The 19587-nt window shown below is 34.8% G+C and overlaps 1 protein-coding gene across 8 annotated transcripts in view; it reads left to right on the forward strand.

Moving 5' to 3' along the window:
* The window catches only part of LOC140436940 (scavenger receptor class B member 1-like), a 514509-nt gene that overhangs the window by 327085 nt on the left and 167837 nt on the right, over positions 1–19587 (forward strand). The gene's annotated exons all lie outside the window — the stretch shown is intronic.

Here is a 19587-nt window from a genome sequence, read left to right on the forward strand (position 1 = left end):
TTATGATAATTATGTGAAATTGGACATATACTTAGATTTAATATTTGTTAATAATACTGAATAGTTATTTATTTAAAAAAGCTTTGAGAAAACAAGTATAAAATAATATAATATAAATTTTATGCAAATTTTAAAATTGCCCATTGCTTTAAAAATATGGGCCACTCGGAAAAATCGCAAATTTTATTTTAATATTTTTTTATTTACCAAATAAAAACCTAGTTAAATAACTTAATAAAACAGAAATAAATTGATAATACTTGCAAAATTCGCAAACGTAAGTCTTTCTCAGCTCCCCAACATAGTTCATGTGCCTATAAATTACACATAAGGCATTTAACGAAAAACACTTTCTTCTTGTCTGCTTGAAATCGCCCTTCACAAGTTATTATCTCTGCCTTTTTTTTGGACCAGCTAAATAATTATTCAGCTGATTTCGGATTTTCTGATTTCTTCTGAATTTATCTGATTTACCGAAAGATTATTGTTAAGTCAGTTTTGTAGAGAGAGGAGGTAACTATTAGGGATTTGAAACCTTTTTGCCCACGAGCGGATGTTTTTTTTTTGGATTAGTATAAAGGATATTGCAAAGTGTGACACAAGTGGTGAAGAACAGCATGACGTCGAGAAAAGCATGTCCTCTCTCTTTGTCAATGAATTTGGGGCAGTTATGTTGCAGTTCTACCAGCTTCTCTTGCAAATAACCAGAAACTACTCCTTGGGAGAAATATTTGCGGGTTTCGGCAACGGAGCTTACTAAATCCGCTTTATTTTTTAGATACAATGATGTATATCGATGTCATATTACACTCTTTTTCGGCTATAAAGAGATTAGAAAAGTAGTTACGATTAAATGGATATATTCCCATTAACCTGAATCTATTTCTTCTTACTGTGACTTTAAAAATACCTTACTTAACAAGTCAGCTAAGCGGTTGAAGTTTATGTATAGTATGAACAGGTATGAAAATTATAGTTTTCTCTAGACAAATTAATTACTTCCAATTTGCGCGTGTGGCTATAAAGGCCATCAAGAACTAAAATCACAGGATTCTGGTTTGTTGGTAAATGGTGGTGGAAAATTTATAAAATGTTTCATTTATCCTATAGACAACTTCTGTTTTATCCAAGCACTTGTGTGAACCGCATAATATTGATCCAGGTGAAGCACCACGCATTAACTGGCCATTTCGAATTTTTCAGAGAAAAATCAATATGAATGGAACGAATTGATCAGTAGCACTCATTAATAAAATTAAGGTTATAGAAAGACTATGTTCAGTAGATGTTAGAGACGCAATTTGTCGTTTTCCTTTTCTTCCTACGAATTGCGCTACTTTGCTCTGGACAATTGACAATCCAGTTTGTTCACATTGAAAACTCGTTGAAAAATTATGTTTCTTATATTCGATTCCCTAGTTATAAAAAAACTCCTATATGTGTTTTTTTAATAAATTTAGAGCTCTAGAAAAAGAAGGTTCAGTGGGTGACGCATTACAAAATCGTATAGATAGCTTCTTCCAGCAATGTGTCTTTTAAATTAATGAGTTAATCTATTACTCCCAGCTAATTATTTGTATCCCATTCTGCAAATCTCTGTTCGTGTTAAAACATAATATGCAGCTTTCATTGCTAAAATATTCTAAACCTCCTCGATCGATAAACGAATTTTTTTCTTAACACTGTTTTTCTTCCAAGTAAAGTTTCCATTATTTCCTCTACATTAGAGCCTCTAGTCTTCTGAATTTTTAAAAATCCTTGTAAAGAATATCTTGGTACGTTAACTTTTACTAGCATTTTTTAAATTTAATACTTTGTAGCTAACAACATCCATGGTTTTTTCGCCAAAAAGACTGATGATTGATCGACTTAGGTGCTCGATATAGGATTTGGTCCAACTATGAAGCATATTTGCAATCGTAGGGGTTCATTTTAGTTGCATTTCACATGACTGCAATAAAATGACAATATTTTTTATAGGTTAGCATTGGATTTTATCAAGAAATCATAAATTGTTTTGTGCCCAGTTCTCTTACTATCTAAACGTGATTTTATTTAGGTCTATCTTTGGCAAAGCGTATCTATTATTCTGGTATTTCTCTTGAAAGTTTTTAGCCTCTTTTTCTGTTGTTACACAATGTTTGACAGCTTCCCATATTGCTAGGAATGTACCATTAAGTACCATTAAGACTCTTACCTGGGCCACATTTGGAAAATTAAAATACATTATGAATTCTAATACTCTTAAATTTGATATGTCTGAAAAGAAAAGGTTTCAATCAATGTGTCTCACTGTCTTCACCCATGGTGCACAAATACTCTTCTTCTGAAATGACTTCTGTAAATTTGTCTTTATCTAGTGATTTTCTTATAAAGGTTTAGAGGTGTAGTTTTGTTAAATCGTTGATCTTACGCAGCCAGTCCACTTTTCGTTTGCCATTTGTCGTCTGTCGGGACCACGCTTTCCTTCTATTCTAAAAAACTTACTGTGGCAAAAAATATTATTCAAAAAATATAAATAATGCAAAGAAAGATGGAGAGATCAATGCTGGGAATTAGTCAAAAGTACTGAGTTTCAAATTAATTAAATAGTCAGGAGGAAGACTGAGGTTAGTTTATATTATCTGAAATGGAATTGAGTCGTACATGTTGGTAGAATCAAAGGTAAGTGATTGACAAGAAAAATAGTAGATGGCGTCCGAGACTCGACAGGCAAAGAACCAGAGTCTGGCTACCTAGTAGATATACCAACAACAGAAAGAGAATTGGTGAATATAAGATAGAAAGGAGTGGCCAAATTTTAAAGAAAAATGTTTAGATAGAGAGATAGATAGACCATTAAGAGTAGGGGGTATGTTTTTTCTATCTTTAGAAGGTCATTTGTATTTCTTATTTTTAACTTCTTTGTCTCTGTACGTTAATTGTGTGCTTTGAGTTTTAGTTTTATTTTAGCTTAAACGAGAATAGGATCTGACCATTTTTACTAATGAGTTCCAAGTAAGATTTAATTAATTTGTTTTCTCTGCCTAACTCCAGGATTTTTCCAAGTATAGAGTCTGCGTATGTGGTGCTCGAATCGGAAGTTCATGATAAAGTATTTGTTGTTAATAGCGAATTTAACTAAACGGTCTCCCTTTTCATATATGCTGATTTTTCCAAGTTTATCCATTGTTTTGTGCAGTGTTAATGAATTTTGCGTTAAAGTTAAACCATATTAAGGTTACCTACTTGTATGGGATATTGTTGATTGTTGCCTGTAATTCTACGATTTGTGTGTCATCTGAAGTAGTTTTTATCGCATAAACTTTGATGATGTTGAGTTTATTTGGTTTTCTCTATAATTCAAGAAGAACTATCTAGCTATCACAGCTTAACATTCAATGACTGATTTTTATTTTCTTGGTCAGACCGTATTGCTACATCAGTAAAAATTCTGGGTTCCACTTTTAGAGAATTAGACAATGTTGCCATTCTGCGTTCTGAAATATCCCTCTAGTTAGTGTGCTTGAGTTAGTACGACTATTTCAATAGAGATAAATATAATATGCTAAAGTACAAACTCAACACATCAAAATTTTTTACAGATACACCAAATTACTACAAATTCGATAATTACAACTTATAGTATATATCAAAAAGTCAAATATCAAAAATTCCAAAAATCTGTAAGACACACTAGACCCACTCTGGCATATAACGAGTTAAGAAAACAAATGCGGGAAGTAGACAAATTAACCAAGGCTTCACATTGCTAATTTTACTAGAACCATTTTCAAAGTAGGAATCAAAACGTGTACATGAAATGTTTATAGTATTCATTAATTATTATTCTATAAAATGTTTAACGACAAATAATGCATTATTATATTATAAATTATTTTTCTATTTGGTTTTCATCATCTTACTGTTCGGTCCTTTGGTATCTCGTTTTAGCTTAGCGTAGCTTAACATTCTTTTTTCTTTTCTGTAAAACGCAATGTTCTCCGAATTCTTTCTCTATTTCCTAACCACTTTTATTTAGGGCTTTTTCTTTCTTATTGTAACTCTCATTTTATTTTTTTTCCAATTCAATATCAATTTGCTCGTATTAACTGTTACCGTATGTGCAGTTTATATTCAAGGCTCTTTACCGATTCTTTAAGTTTTTTTTCTGTGCTTTTTTTTTCAAAGCCATCTTTTATAAACTAGCTATATACTGCAACCAATTTGTTTATGTCTAAAACCCTGCACTAACTTCTAGAGGTGGATGGGATTATACTGTATGTTTTTGGAGTTACTTTGAAGTTTCCAAAAAGTGTTTGCTACCTTTGATCTAATACCTCGCAGTCATGCAAGATATTTTTGACTGTTTCATGTTCTCTGCTACAGACTCTACAGTTTAAGTCTTTATGAAACAGTACCACTCTATGCAGGTATCCCTTAACCGGCTTATGTTTACTGGAGTGAGTCTTATAAGACTTTGAGCTGATCCCTGCTTGTTTTCTGCACTACTTTAGCCCTATTACTTTAGTCATATTATTATACAGACTATTTTTTTTATCATGGATGGTGTTTTTAAATACTCCCTAAACCTGCTCTGAACCGAAGTAATCTATTAGTATTCTGTTAAATTTATCAGCTCTCTCATTTTCATGATTTTTTGATGGTTTGGTACTCATACTAGTATGACATATTATGCTCCATCAGAATATTCAGAGAGTATAAAAGGTATAAGTCTCTAGAGAGCTCTAATAGCCACTTTAAATATCTGTGCATATACTGATCATTTTTCATGTTAATATCTTTTATACAATGCAAGAATATATAAATTTTTAAAATAAATGAAACAATTTATTCATTTGTCGGAAGTGTACAAAAAACGTATCAGTTTTGCAATATAACTATTTACCTGGGAAGAGTTTTACAATATTAACAAGGCATTGTCTGTATCAGGCTACTAAAGACACATACTTTAGAATCACAGATATATCCGAGTATATAAAAGATGTAAAAAATGATCCGTAAAATGATAGTATACGCTAATGCTAGGTCAACTAGAATGTACTGATGTAGTAAATAGTGTATGTACATAAATTGGGAGAAACTATATAATAAACGAAGACGAAAAACTAAAGAAGATAAGAGCATGATGTGGGCGCAGAATGTAGATGGGAGCGGTAAATTACCAGGGGATCTCCAAAAAGGGACCCCTCATTAAACATATTCTGCAATGACATAACATTCCAATCCTCGCAATCACAGAGCTTTGCAGGATATACTACCATTCATTAAAACCGATGTCAGGTTTCCCGCAAAACAATACAACCTTTCTCTTCGACACTTCCACAATATAGCATTGCCAAAATCCAACAAAAAACACGGCTTTTACGTCTTTATAAGATCAACAGAAACCCCCTAATCAAAACTATCAAAACTATATCAGTAAATATCAAAACTATATCCGTAAATTTTAAAACAAACCCAAAGTCCCAATGAAACAAAAATGGTCTCAACCCTCTCATCTGTTAATCTATAATCAGATAATCAGCTCCCCGGAGCTAGAAGCCAAAGCATTCAAAAACTCGTTTAACAACAATTTTCAGTCCCCACACAACCCAAACTTCGATCACTTATTCAAACTCAACACCGAATACATAGTACGATACACTCTCATGCACCAAATTCCAGATCATGACCCGATCATGAACCCCCTTACTGACAGAGAAACGGAGAGTTATTGTCAAATTGGCAAAAATAGCTCCCCCGGACCTGACAATATCAGTAGAAGGTGCCTTAAACTTTTAAAGAAAGTATTATCCCACATCTAGCAAAAACTATTAATGCATGTCTCAAAAATAGCTACTTTCCTACTCTATTGAAGGTAGCTAATACCATCATGATACCCAAACCGGGTAAACCTCGAACTAACGTGGAATCAGACAGACCAATATCATAAATAAACACGTTAGAAAACCTTTTTACCTTATAGTGAGAGGTGCACCGTCTCGCACCTGCATGTCTGAATTTTGCGCCGTTAGCCTCCACAGTACTGTTTATGGGTCATTACAGAAACTTTGGTAAGCTTCGGAAGTTTATTCTGACTGACAACAGTCAGTCCACGTTTGAACGTGAACCCTTTTACCTGGCTGCTGCAGGTGGACAGTATTGCTCTGTTTAAATCCTCCATCCGGCCGTGTGCCGTGGGCCGTGTATAATAGCTAGCTTAAGATGCCTAAAGTCGACATTCGCAAAGATTTGGAAAGGGACAGCGGCATTTTCATTGCTGCGTGTCTTCTTTTGCTTCAACGGCGTGCCCTTCGTTTAGGTACTTAAGTGAAGGTGCTTTACACTGGGGGTTATAGGTACTTGTCCTCGTTTAGGGATGGAACTGTTGCCAGCAGCTGATGTTGGCAACTTTACCTTTGTTTTAAGAGGAACTGGAAAGGGATGAGCAGCTCTCGCAGGTGCTTTTTTCATCGCCTTTCTAGCCTATCTCCTTTTTTTGCTTAGGCACCACAGATCTGCAGCGCTTTGGCCGACTATCTAAGGTAGTCCTTGTCCAGCCTCCGCTGGAGTCAAAATTTGAGGTAACCATTGATCCATCCTCGAGATTTAGATTTTTTATACGTTCGTGGTATTCCCATGAAAAACTAGGAAAAAGTTGGTCACTCATGGCAGAGCTCCGCCTTACCTAAGGAAGGTTTTATACAATGGAGTTTGCCTGATTCCCAAGAGTATCGCTGTCTTAGTCGTTAAGTGCAGTTCGTCCATTCCTAGTCTCTCGACTACCTACGAGAGATTTCCTGATATTATACTACCCATTCACGAGGCCAAGCTCGTTTATAGAGGGGGCGTTTATTCAACTGAGAGCTCCTGTTTAGGGAGATTCCATTCATCAACACACACAAAATTGTTGAACTTCCTGTGCCAGACTGCAGATCTATCTAAATAGTCAGATTAAGTTCTCGAACTCACTTTAAGGTCCTGCAGCACTTATCGGAAATGCACGTTTGAATTTAACAGTTGACAAGTCCCACCGTTTTTTAATTAATTTTCTAAAATAAGGACACAAACAATTTTATCCTTATCTTGTTTCCATACTGGATAATTTTAAATTTTGACCGTGTATTATTGATAATAAACGCTAAATGATATAATTCGTTGAAGCCAGGTTGTTAAGGAGCTTTTAAAAATATAAAAATATATAGGGTGGTTGATTAAAAATAAACGTTATGGACTATGCTAGACTTGCGTGAATTACTCGCCAGAATTTTTTTGCTTTTGTGACTTCACAAATTTTTTATTGTCCACACGCTCTATTATTTTGTCTACCTCATGGTTTAATTTAGTTCTTCACGTACTATCCTTGTAACAGGTTTGATCAAATATATTTATTAGTTTGGGTTTAAAAATTCCTAAATAATTAGGATCAATAGTGATGAACCACGTTCCTTGTTTCGAGTACATATATGACTGTTGGCTCAATAGCTGCTTTTTGAGTTCTTAGCTTAGATTTCCGATTTAACCCCTTCGTGTCGGACCGTCATTCGGCAAGTCGCCTCCTATAAACGAATACGGGTGCTTACCGAGCGGCTTCGGGTGGTCGGTTAAAATACAGTATCATACTACAACTAATTAAAGTTATTGTAATAATAAAACTAATTTTAGAAATAAAATATTTTTATTAAATTTATTATTCTACATAGTATGTCAGCTAAATTAATTTGTATCTATGAAATACCATTTTAAACGAAAATTATTAAAAAATATAGGAACTTCGGAAAACTCAATAAACGAAAAATTCTATTAAAATAATATCATGTCATGAGAACAATTTTAATCCGACACCCTGTTAGGGTAAAAGGAAGGGGAGAAAGAAAGAAAGAGAACAATTTTATTTATCGTGGTACTGGCCAAAATGCTATTTGGAACACAATGCTACATCACAGCCGGAACAAAAAAGAAACGTATATTTATTTTTATTTTTAGCAATGTTATAGCAAATAACACACCTTCGCCTTTTTTGTTTATCTTTACCAAGTCTAATCAAGTTATGTTCCAGTTTCAATTTTTTCTTGAGTTTTGAAGTCTTCTTTCTCTGCGTATTATTGAAAGATTCGCGATATTCAGAATTTTGCCGATTGTAATGAGACAGTAATTCGTCACACAATTTTTGTGTAAACTCCACAAAAGAAATTGGTTTGTTGGAGGCGTTTTAGTAGATTACTCTAGCGTTCAACAGCATTCTTCAAAGCATGTGTACTCCCAATTTTTTGAACCAGATGTAGTTTTTTCTGGCATCATTAGATGGTTCAATTTCTTGATCAATCTTATCTACTGCACCCATGTTCATGTTATAATGTTCTATATGTGCAGAGTTTTTGTAAGAAACTCTACACTTTGTTGAAGTTTCATATCTTTGTTTTTCTTCGAAACCAGCAGTAAGTTTTGTAGTCAAAACATAGACATCACATTTGTCGCTAAATAAAATTTCTAAAAAAACACGCTTGATACTTATCTACGGGAAGTCCTGAATTTTCTTACAGCAGTCCTCATCTTATATTTATAGTGCTATAATTAAAAAAGTATTTTTTAATATTAGAAATTGAGCCAAGCGAACAGACAAATACCAGCTATCCAGGATTACTTCACGACCTTCTTCCAATATATTTAGCATCAGAAAAACAACTATTTCCTAAGTCATTAATAATGATTCTGTGAGTGGTATATAAGACACATCATATATATCTTTCCCAATATACAGTCCGAATTGAATGTATAACCCCTCATTTTTGGATCGCAGGGGCATAAGCAAAATAATTTTATTCCAAATATGAACTTTTTTGTTTTAATATATTGCTTGAAATGCAAGCGGTTTTTGCATAGCATAAGACATTCATCAACTGCGCATGTTTCACCTATGTCAATTAGAAGTGTGGTAGTTTCACGTAACAGCGCAGAAAAAACAGCTAAACGAGTCAGCGATCTTAATTTTTGTACAGCTCGTGAAGGACCGAATCTCAAAAACTTTACAATTTTGAAAAACCTACAAGAAACAAAAATAAACATCTATGGCACAACATTGAGAGATATGAGAGACTATTGAGAGTCTATTGAGACTTTAAGTAAAAGTAGAGGGTAGGAGAAGCGTAGGAAGAAGACGCGTTTCCTGGTTGAAGAACCTGAGAGAGTGATGTTGTAACTTACAACAGTTAAAAATATTTTTAATGAAATGTACATTGTTTTTCAACTGCCCGTATGTTATCTGCTATGTCTATATCTCCTTTTGACCTGTTAAAAACGCAGATACTTACCCCGCTACGCCTCGAGGAGAACACATTTTTAGTCAGTCACCAAGTAACAGCGGTTGAGTGCGTACCGTATGGGGTTTTACCTTCGTTTACGCAATGACGCTCTAAAAATTGTATTACCAGCCTCCGTAGATAAGGAATTTTGTTTAATACTACTGTACTGTGTGTAATAGAATTTTGTAGTCTACCAACGTTGTAGTTATTTATCATAATTAGTGAACCAGCCCTGGAAAAACAGTAAAGTCTAAAATAAGTTTAGCTACGAACATAATACCTGTTCGTACTCTAATTGTATATTAGCAAGGTTCATTGGCTAAGCTTTATACATTTATGGTCCTACTCTAGCACGGATATATTATAATGTTTGGTTACATCAGTGAACGGCGTACCCGGGATCCGACATAAATTCGGACCACAATCCACTTATCGCCAAAATGAAACTTAGTTTAAAGAAAGTTCAAAGACCAAAAATTATGAAGTACGATATTAACCAACTGAAAAATAAAACAGTAAAGGAAAAGGTACAAAAACGCCTAAAAGAAAAAACGTGGGCTCGTACAGACAAACCATGGGCCCGTACAGAAACAGATAACACAGATGCAGAACTAGAAAATTTGCACAAAGTAAGTCAAGAAATAACAGAGAAATACTTAAAACCTGAAAGAACAAATAAAAAGGAATGGATGACGGAGGAGATTCTATGTATGATGGAAGACAGAAGAAACGCTAAAGATAATAAGAATTACTACAACAACATAAATAACGAAATAAAAAGGGCTATTAAAATAGCAAAAGAAAATTGGTTTAGCTCGAAGTATACAGAGATTGAGTCATTACAACAAAAACATGATTCATTTAACCTCCATAAAAAGATTAAAGAAGCGGCAGGCTTATATAAACACAAGAACACTGGATTCCTCACAGATAATCAGGGAAACATAGTACTGGAAATAGAGCATAAAAGAGATATTTGGATTAAATACGTAGAAAAAACTTTTGAAGATATACGAAGTAACACTGGTATTACAACAAACACCAATTGCGAATCTGGACCACCATTTACAGTCGAAAAAGTAAAATATGCCATCAAAAGCACCAAAGATGGTAAAGCAGTAGGCCCTAATAATTTTCACTCAGAATTCTTAAAACTTATGGACTATGATGGCATAAAATGGTTGACAAATATATTTAACAGTATATATGATACGGGCGTGGTTCCCCAAGAGTGGTTAGTGTCAACTTTTATAAATCTTCCAAAAAAACCCAATTGGAGAAAGTGCGAAGACTATAGAATTATAAGCCTTATGAGGCATTTACTTAAAACATTTCTAAAGGTCATTCACAAAAGAATATATACAAAATGTGAGGAACAACTAACAAGAACACAATTCGGATTTCGTGATGCTCTGGGAACACGGGAGGCCCTTTTTGCTGTACAGGTGCTATTTCAGAGATGCAGGGATGTGAATTGTGACATATACGTATGCTATATAGATTACCAGAAGGCATTTGACAGAGTAAAACATGACAAATTAATGACTCTAATGCAAGAAATTGGAATTGACAACAAAGATCTTAGAATTATCAGAAACATTTACTACAATCAAACGGCCAAAATCAAAATAGAAGGCCAGTTAACTGATAAAATTGTAATAGAACGTGGAGTACGACAGGGCTGTATTTTGTCTCCATTGTTGTTCAACATTTATTCTGAATGGGTATTTAAGGAAGCTTTAGACGGTTGTGCGAAAGGAATACTAATAAACGGTGAATGGTTGAATAACATTAGATATGCAGATGACACTATAGTTTTTTCCGATAATCTGAATGACTTACAGATATTAACAAATCGCATAACAGAAGTCAGCAACAGATACGGACTAGCTCTTAACATAAAGAAAACCAAATTTATGACAATTAGTAAAAAACCAATACTAAACGCTTCAACCAACAGAATATCGAAAGAGTCTAGCAATATACATATCTAGGCACCAATTTAAATAGCCAATGGGACCACTCAACAGAAATTAAACAGCGAATAATAAAAGCAAAAGCATGGAAGCATGGACACTGACTGTTGCATCTATGAATCGGCTCGAAGCTTTCGAAATGTGGTGTTATAGGCGCATCTTACGTATATCCTGGGTTGACAGAGTTACTAATGTGGAGGTCCTGCGTAGAATGGGGAAAGAATGTGAAATTCTCATGACCGTCAAAACTAAAAAGTTGGAATATCTAGGACATGTAATGAGAAATCAAGAACGTTACGGCCTTCTCCAGCTGATTCTCCAAGGGAAAGTTAATGGTAAGAGAGGACCGGGAAGAAGACGCATTTCCTGGCTTCAAAATTTACGAAAGTGGTATAACACGACTACCACTGAACTGTTCCGCGCTGCAATAAATAAAGTAAAGATAGCCGTGATGATCGCCAACATCCGAAACGGATAGGCACTTTAAGAAGAAGACATCAGTGAAGAAAAAAGTAAGATAAACGTGGTCTTAAAGTGGAAAATTCCTGTGTAATTAGTGCCGGCTGGTAAATACATAAAGGTTTACACATAGCTAGTTCTCTCTCACTCGCTCTCTCTATAGAAAGTGGTATTGTTCGCTCACTCTTCTGCAAGATATTTGGTGTCTCGGTTAGACGAAGATAACGCTGTCTCACTCATGCAAAAGTTCCGCCCTGTGGTAGTGTCGTAACAGTAGGAGTCGCCTGCGCAAACGGAAATTTGGTTTATGACAATTGGTGAGTTCGTTCTGATTTATTGATAATTATTGACATTTAATTGAGTAATAAAATCACGGTATCAACTACTTGATTATATTTGATGATTTGCTTGAATCATAATCTGTATTTTGATTAAAGTTTGAATTTGTTTAAATAAGTTTACACTTAATTATTCTCTTAGTATGGAGGAGTTGAAAAAATCTCGTAAATCTCTAAAGGCTAGACTTACTAGAATTTCTAAGTGGTTTAGTATAAATAAAGATTGTGAAAGTATTGATTTGTTACTGGAAAAACAAAGTCAATTAGCGTTACATTTCTCTGAATATGAAAAAATACAACAACAAATTGAAGGTCTCGATGACTCTGAATTAGATTCACAGGAGTCAATTGAATGTGAAGAAAAATATACGAATACTCTAGTAAATATTAAAATACAGATAAAAGCTTTAAGTAATAACATTTTAGATTATAGTAAAAATACTCCAATAGAACATATCTCAAAAGGCACAGTTAAATTGCCCGAAATCTCTATGCAAACCTTTGAAGGTAATTTTGAGGATTGGAATTCGTTTTTTCAACTATTCTGTACTTTAGTGATTGATAACTCACAGTTAAATGATTTGCAGAGATTTATTTATCTCAAATCTTTTCTGAGGCGTGAACCATTAGAATTAATCAAAAATATTGAAGTGGTAAATGACCATTTTCAAATTGCTTTGGACACGCTTAAGGAAAGGTATGATAATAAACCTCGAATTGTATCATCAAAAGGTTATTAAAGGTTTCATCTCTAGCAAAATGTACCTCACAAACTCTGAGAAACTTTATTACTCAAGCAAAATAAAACATTATGGCTCTAAATAATCTGGAGGTTCCAACTCAATATTGGGATTTCATTTTAATTGAGATATTTTTAGAAAAACTAGACTTTAACACACATAAGGCTTTTGAATACGAGGTAGGTACAAAAAGTTTACCTACGCTAAAACAATTCTTTGAGTTTTTAGAAAATAGATGCAATATTTTAGAAAAACTTAACTGTTCTGAAACCCAACAGAAAGGTTTCAAATATTCACAAAAGGTGACACATTTTTCAAGCTTAGATAACAAGGTTAATTCTAATAAATTGAATTGTAGTTTTTGTAATCATTCGATGCACAACATTTATTAATGTGAAAAATTTAAAGCCAGTTCTCTTTCAGATAGGAATAATTTCGTTAAGTTAAAACATTTGTGTAAGAATTGTCTTGGAAGTAAACATTTTGTAGCAAACTGTACTTCTTAAAGAACATGTAATATATGCAATAAGAAGCATCACTCTCTCTTGCACAGTGCCAACACTTCTATGGTGGCAAGTATCTCTCGTTCTCAAGTTCCTTCATCTAATTCTTATGCTCAAAACTCTCAACCTTCTCAAGGTACAAGTAGTGATAATCACATGCCTAGTGGATCACAAAGGAGTGCTCATAGTTTACAGCCTCAAACCTCTTGTATGTCAGATACAACCCAAACGTTTACTGCCCTCTCTATAAAAAATGAAGTTCTCTTAGCAACAGCTTTAGTCACATTATATACAAAAGAACATCAACCCATAAGAGCCCGTTGTCTACTAGACAACGCTAGTCAGACCTCGTTTATTACAAAAGAACTTGTTAATAAACTTAAACTCTCTCCTTATACTAGAACATTAGAAATTTCAACGCTCTCCCAAAATTGTTCAGTGTCTAATAAAATGGTAGATTTAAAAATCTTCTCTCTTTATGACAGTAAAAAGGGGTTCATGACCTCGTGTGCTGTTCTCAAGAATATAACATGCAGACTCCCTCAAGTTCCGATTGATAGAACTAAAATCAAGCTTCCGGAGTGGGTACAATTGGCTGATCCATCATACTCAGTTCCTGGAAAAATTGACATGTTGTTAGGTTCAGATGTTTATGGAAAACTCTTATTAAATGATCTTATACAACTTGGAGATGGTCTTCCCACACTACAAAATACACATTTTGGTTATGTTATGTTTGGACAGGTTCCAGTTCGCCCTCACTCTAAAAATAATCTAAATTTATGTACTTTGCATGATAGGTCGCAAATCCTCTCAACCTCTAACTCGCAGCACGTTTCTCTCTTTACCCAATCCTTGTCAGATGACTCTCTTGATAATAAACTTCAAAAATTCTGGGAAATTGAAGAGATTCCAGATAAAACCATTTTAACTCCTCAAGAAAATCTAGCAGAGCAAATATTTAAAAATACAACTCAAATTCTTCCGGACGGTAGATTTCAAGTGGACATTCCTTTAATTTTTAAGGATGCACCTACACAATTAGGGGATTCCTTTTATATGGCAAAGAAAAGATTTTTATCCTTAGAAAACAAACTTGTCAAGAACAATGAACTCTACACGTAATATAAAAATTTCATCAGTGAATATATATCTCTTTCTCATGCAAGGGTAGTTCCTCTCTCTCTTTTAAATTCAGACTCAGGTAAAAAATATTTTCTTCCTCATCATTGTGTACTTAAGGAAGATAGTTTAACCACTAAGTTACGAGTAGTTTTTGATGGGTCAATGAAAACTACTACACAGGTATCATTAAATGATTTAATGTTAAAGGGTTACAGGACACAGCCAGAATTATTTGATATTCTTATTCGTTTTAGGACTTATAAATTTGCCCTTACAGCTGACATTCAAAAAATGTTCAGGCGAATTAAAATTAATCCCGATCAAACTTTTCTACTAAATATTTTATGGCGTGATTCACCGCAAGAGGAATTGCAATGTTTAGAATTGCAAACAGTAACTTATGGAACGAAATCGGCCCCCTTTCTAAGTACCCGTTGCTTAATGGAATTAGCCCATGATCACAAGAATTCATATCCTCTCGCTAGTGATGCTTTGTTAAATTCATGTTATGTAGATGACATTCTCTTTGGCTCCGAAACTCTGGATGGGCTCTTTAAGGCTCATAATGAAATATCTGAACTTCTTAAAAGGGCATGTATCTCACTACACAAATGGTGCTCTAACTCTAAGGAATTTTTAACAAATATCACTAACAAATCTCAAATTGCTAGTTATACAATTTCTCCAGAAAAGATTGCATCCAACAAGGTCTTAGGTTTACGTTGGGATGCCCAAACAGACAGTTTCTCAATTTCTATACCTAAAATTATGGTTAAAACTTCTTTCACAAAACGTGAAGTACTCTCCACAATAGCGCAAATATTTGATCCTCAGGGTCTCATAGCTCCTGTTACTATTATCGCAAAGATAATAATGCAAAAGATTTGGTTGTCAAAGGTAAATTGGGATGATGCTCTTACTTCTGAGTTACTGTCAGAATGGATTGTATTTGTTTCTAATATCCCGTTCCTCAAAAATATTAATATTCCTAGACCACTATTCAGAACTGATCCAGATAAAATTATAAAAATTGAAATTCACGCTTTCTCGGATGCTAGTATAAGATCCTATGCTACATGTGTATATATAAGAGTTATGGATCAATCTAAAAAGGTTAGTTGTACTCTTGTAGCTTCCAAAAGTCGTGTAGCTCCTCTCAAAACCCTAACTCTTCCACGATTGGAACTTATGGGCGCAGTTTTATGCTCCAAGCTCACTCAACGTTTAATTACTACCCTAAACTCAACTAGTATGCACATCAACTCTATTAACTTATGGTCCGATTCAGAAATTGTGCTGGCATGGCTTAAATCCCATCCTTCTCGATGGTCACAATTTGTAGCAAACCGTGTAGCACAAATTCAAGAAATATCCTCTGGTTTTCATTGGCGATATGTCAAATCAAAGGAAAATCCAGCAGATATTCTCTCTCGTGGAATCATACCATCCGAACTTTTAAATTCTCATTTATGGTGGCATGGACCACAATGGCTTGGTAAATATGATCTAACTCTAGATAGTTGTGACAAGGGGATGACATGTTCTAATCCACCCGAGGAAAGAAGATTATCTCATACGCAAACCCAACAATACCCTATAGAAAATTTTTGTTGTTCCATGTCAAATAAGTTTTCAAACTTCTCAACCTTTCAAAGAACCCTGGCTTATTGTTTTAGATTCATACACAATGCTACTATCTCTTCTGTCAGAAGGTACAGCCCCCTTTCAGTATCAGAGTTGCATTCCTCTGAGCAAAAAATAATTACATTTTTGCAACTTGTTTACTTTTCTCAAGAAATTTCAGAGCTTAAGTCGGAAAAAACTCTTTCCAACAAATCTCTTCTTTCACTAAATGTTTTTCTTGATGATAAGGAGATGTTAAGAGTTGGTGGTAGACTCAAGCATGCTCACGTTCCCTTTGATCAGAAATATCCACTTCTGTTGCCCTCCAAACATCACATCGTCCAACTTATGTTGAAAAGAGAACATATTAGATTATGTCATTCAGGTGCCCAGATCACCCTTTCCAATTTTCGTCTCAAGTATTGGCCCTTAAATGGATTAAGAACAATAAAGAAAATTATCCACTCTTGTATCACTTGCTTTCGATTGAGGGCTCAACCTGCCTCTCAACTAATGGCAGACTTACCCAAAGAACGCCTAGTTGTCTCACACTCATTTACCAATGTAGGTACAGACTTTGGTGGACCTTTTTTTATAAAGAGTTCAAGATTTCGTAAGGCTCCAGTAACAAAATGTTATATTGCCATATTCGTATGTATGGTTACCCGTGCGGTCCATATAGAACTTGTGTCAGGACTCTCCACAGAGGCATTCATACTCACACTCAAACGTTTCATTAGTAGGCGTGGCAATCCAAAAATAATTTACAGTGATAATGCTTCAAACTTCTTTGGTGCTAAGAACCAACTCAAGGAGTTCTACACATTTTTAAAAAATAAGGAAACGTCTAACTCAATCCAAAAATTTCTTGCTGCTTCTGAAATAAGTTGGAAATTTATCCCCCCTCGCTCTCCTCATCATGGCGGATTATGGGAAGCCGCCATTAAAAGCACAAAATATCATATTTTTAGACTGATAGGAAATTCTCAACTGACATTTGAAGAGTTCAGTACCGTACTCGCTCAAATTGAAGCTGTTCTGAACTCACGGCCTCTATGTTCTTTATCTAACGATCCTTCAGATCTCTCTTGTTTAACTCCAGGACACTTTTTAATCGGTAAGCCTCTCACTTCTTTTCCTGAAAGGGATGTTTCTGATATATCCGAAAATAGATTGTCAATTTGGCAAAGGAGTACAAAAATTCAACAGCTGTTTTGGAAACGCTGGACTGTTGACTATTTAAATAGACTACAGAATAGGCCCAAATGGAGCTCAACTAAGGAAAATTTGCAATTGAACGATTTGGTTCTCTTAAAGGATGAGAATAATTCTCCTTTGAAGTGGCCCCTGGCAAGAGTGATTGAAGTTTTTCCAGGAAACAATAAGAGAGTTAGAGTTGTCAAGGTACAAACTAAGGATGGAATCTTTACTCGCTCAATTGCAAAACTATGTCCCTTACCAGATTATAAACGTTAATGTTAATTAGTATAAGAATAGTTTTTTTAAGGTAGTGTTTGTTCGCGAGTGCGGTTAGTGTTTGTAGTGTCGTTTTACTTTTCAAACTTATGATGGAACAACTCTCTTTCTTAGTTTATTATTACGTATATATTATTTTCTTTCTGTAATTTTTTGTTAAATCCTCTTAATTTTGAAGGGAACCCTTCAACGTGTGGGCAGGATGTTGTAACTTACAACAGTTAAAAATATTTTTAATGAAATGTACATTGTTTTTTAACTGCCCGTATGTTATCTGCTATGTCTATATCTCCTTTTGACCTGTTAAAAACGCAGATACTTACCCCGCTACGCCTCGAGGAGAACACATTTTTAGTCAGTCACCAAGTAACAGCGGTTGAGTGCGTACCGTATGGGGTTTTACCTTCGTTTACGCAATGACGCTCTAAAAATTGTATTACCAGCCTCCGTAGATAAGGTATTTTGTTTAATGCTACTGTACTGTGTGTAATAGAATTTTGTAGTATACCAACGTTGTAGTTATTTATCATAATTAGTGAACCAGCCCTGGAAAAACAGTAAAGTCTAAAATAAGTTTAGCTACGAACATAATACCTGTTCGTACTCTAATTGTATATTAGCAAGGTTCATTGGCTAAGCTTTATACAAGTGGTTTGGTTGCAGCTCAAGGCAATTGTTCAGAGCAGCTGCCTTGAAGATCAGAATAGCCATGATGATTGCCAACCTTCGTCGTGGAGATAGCACTTAAAAAAGAAAAACATGGCACAAAAATAAAATCTACATTACTCACCTGTCTGTACTCATAATTTTTCCAGAAGATACCAGAGGTCCTCCCAATAGGAAGGATTTTCGCTAATATACATGCATTTTAGGTAAGTGAGTTATCCCCATCAATAATAAAAGACAATTAAAAACATACATTTCTTATACAGAAATATCCTTCCATATTAGACCCTAAATTTTGCGAAATAAATTTTTACTTTCCTCAATATATAGTTTAGCCCGCTCGTTAGTCCAGTCACAAACGCTCCTAACTATTTTAACTGAAACAAATGCCTGAAAGCATTCTCTGGCAGATTTCTGAGAATCAATATCTGTAGCGGGGTGAAAATCATCAGGAAGTTCAACACGATTTATTGGAGAATATCTTTGGTCGCCAAATGGATTTGAAATAACTTTCCAATCTCCGAATTGTATTGGTTCATCATCTTCCTAATCGAAATTTAGGTCGAATTCAGAATCGCTGCTCTGAGACATTATAAACACCTACTTCTCTGACAACAAAAACTCAACTGGTAAGGTAAGTAGTAAAAAGCAGCACAGTAACCTCACTTCCCACACAATCCCATCAGTCAAACATTCAAACAACCTTATCACTAATCAAATTAACTAAATCTAATTTCCTTCTAGACATCATCCACTTTTGGACGTGGTTTCCCCACTTTTAGATTAGAATAAGGTATTTGAGAAACAAAAATACCTTAAATATATGCAGACGTTGGCATCGTCGTATATGGCGAACGAAAACTCATGACGCACTCGTGTGCATCACCGTACTGAGCGGATAGTCAAGCATGATCAACACGGGTGCATCACCGTACTGAAGGGGTTAATGACTTGCCCTTTACTAAGATTTTGTTTCCACATTAGAGCACTTTTTGTCGCCTAAACATTTTTACATGTATTTTTCAATTGGCAATATTATTGTCATTTATTGTTGAAAACCTTTATTTGATGCCATTTTTTAAAATAAACGCGTGTATCAGGTCTCTGCTTATTCACACAATGCCATGAAAGTCTCTTCAATTGCGCTAAAGCCCAAGTTGAACCCTGATCTTGTCCAGCCTCCCCCTCTAAACATCCATTTCGTGGCTGCTCTCCCCAAGTTATCCACCCTTAATATCGCTTTAACATCGATTCTCACTTCGTCTCTCTACCTCTGATCTTCCTACTGGCTGAAGTTCCACGATGGATTCAGTATGCGTTCTACTAGGTATTCTGTTGTAACTGTTGTACTAGGTTATTTGTAATATTGATTTAACTTGTGTTTGAACCCTACTCTC

This window comes from Diabrotica undecimpunctata, chromosome 3, assembly GCF_040954645.1.
Source record: "Diabrotica undecimpunctata isolate CICGRU chromosome 3, icDiaUnde3, whole genome shotgun sequence".
Classification (NCBI taxonomy): Eukaryota; Metazoa; Arthropoda; class Insecta; order Coleoptera; family Chrysomelidae; genus Diabrotica; species Diabrotica undecimpunctata.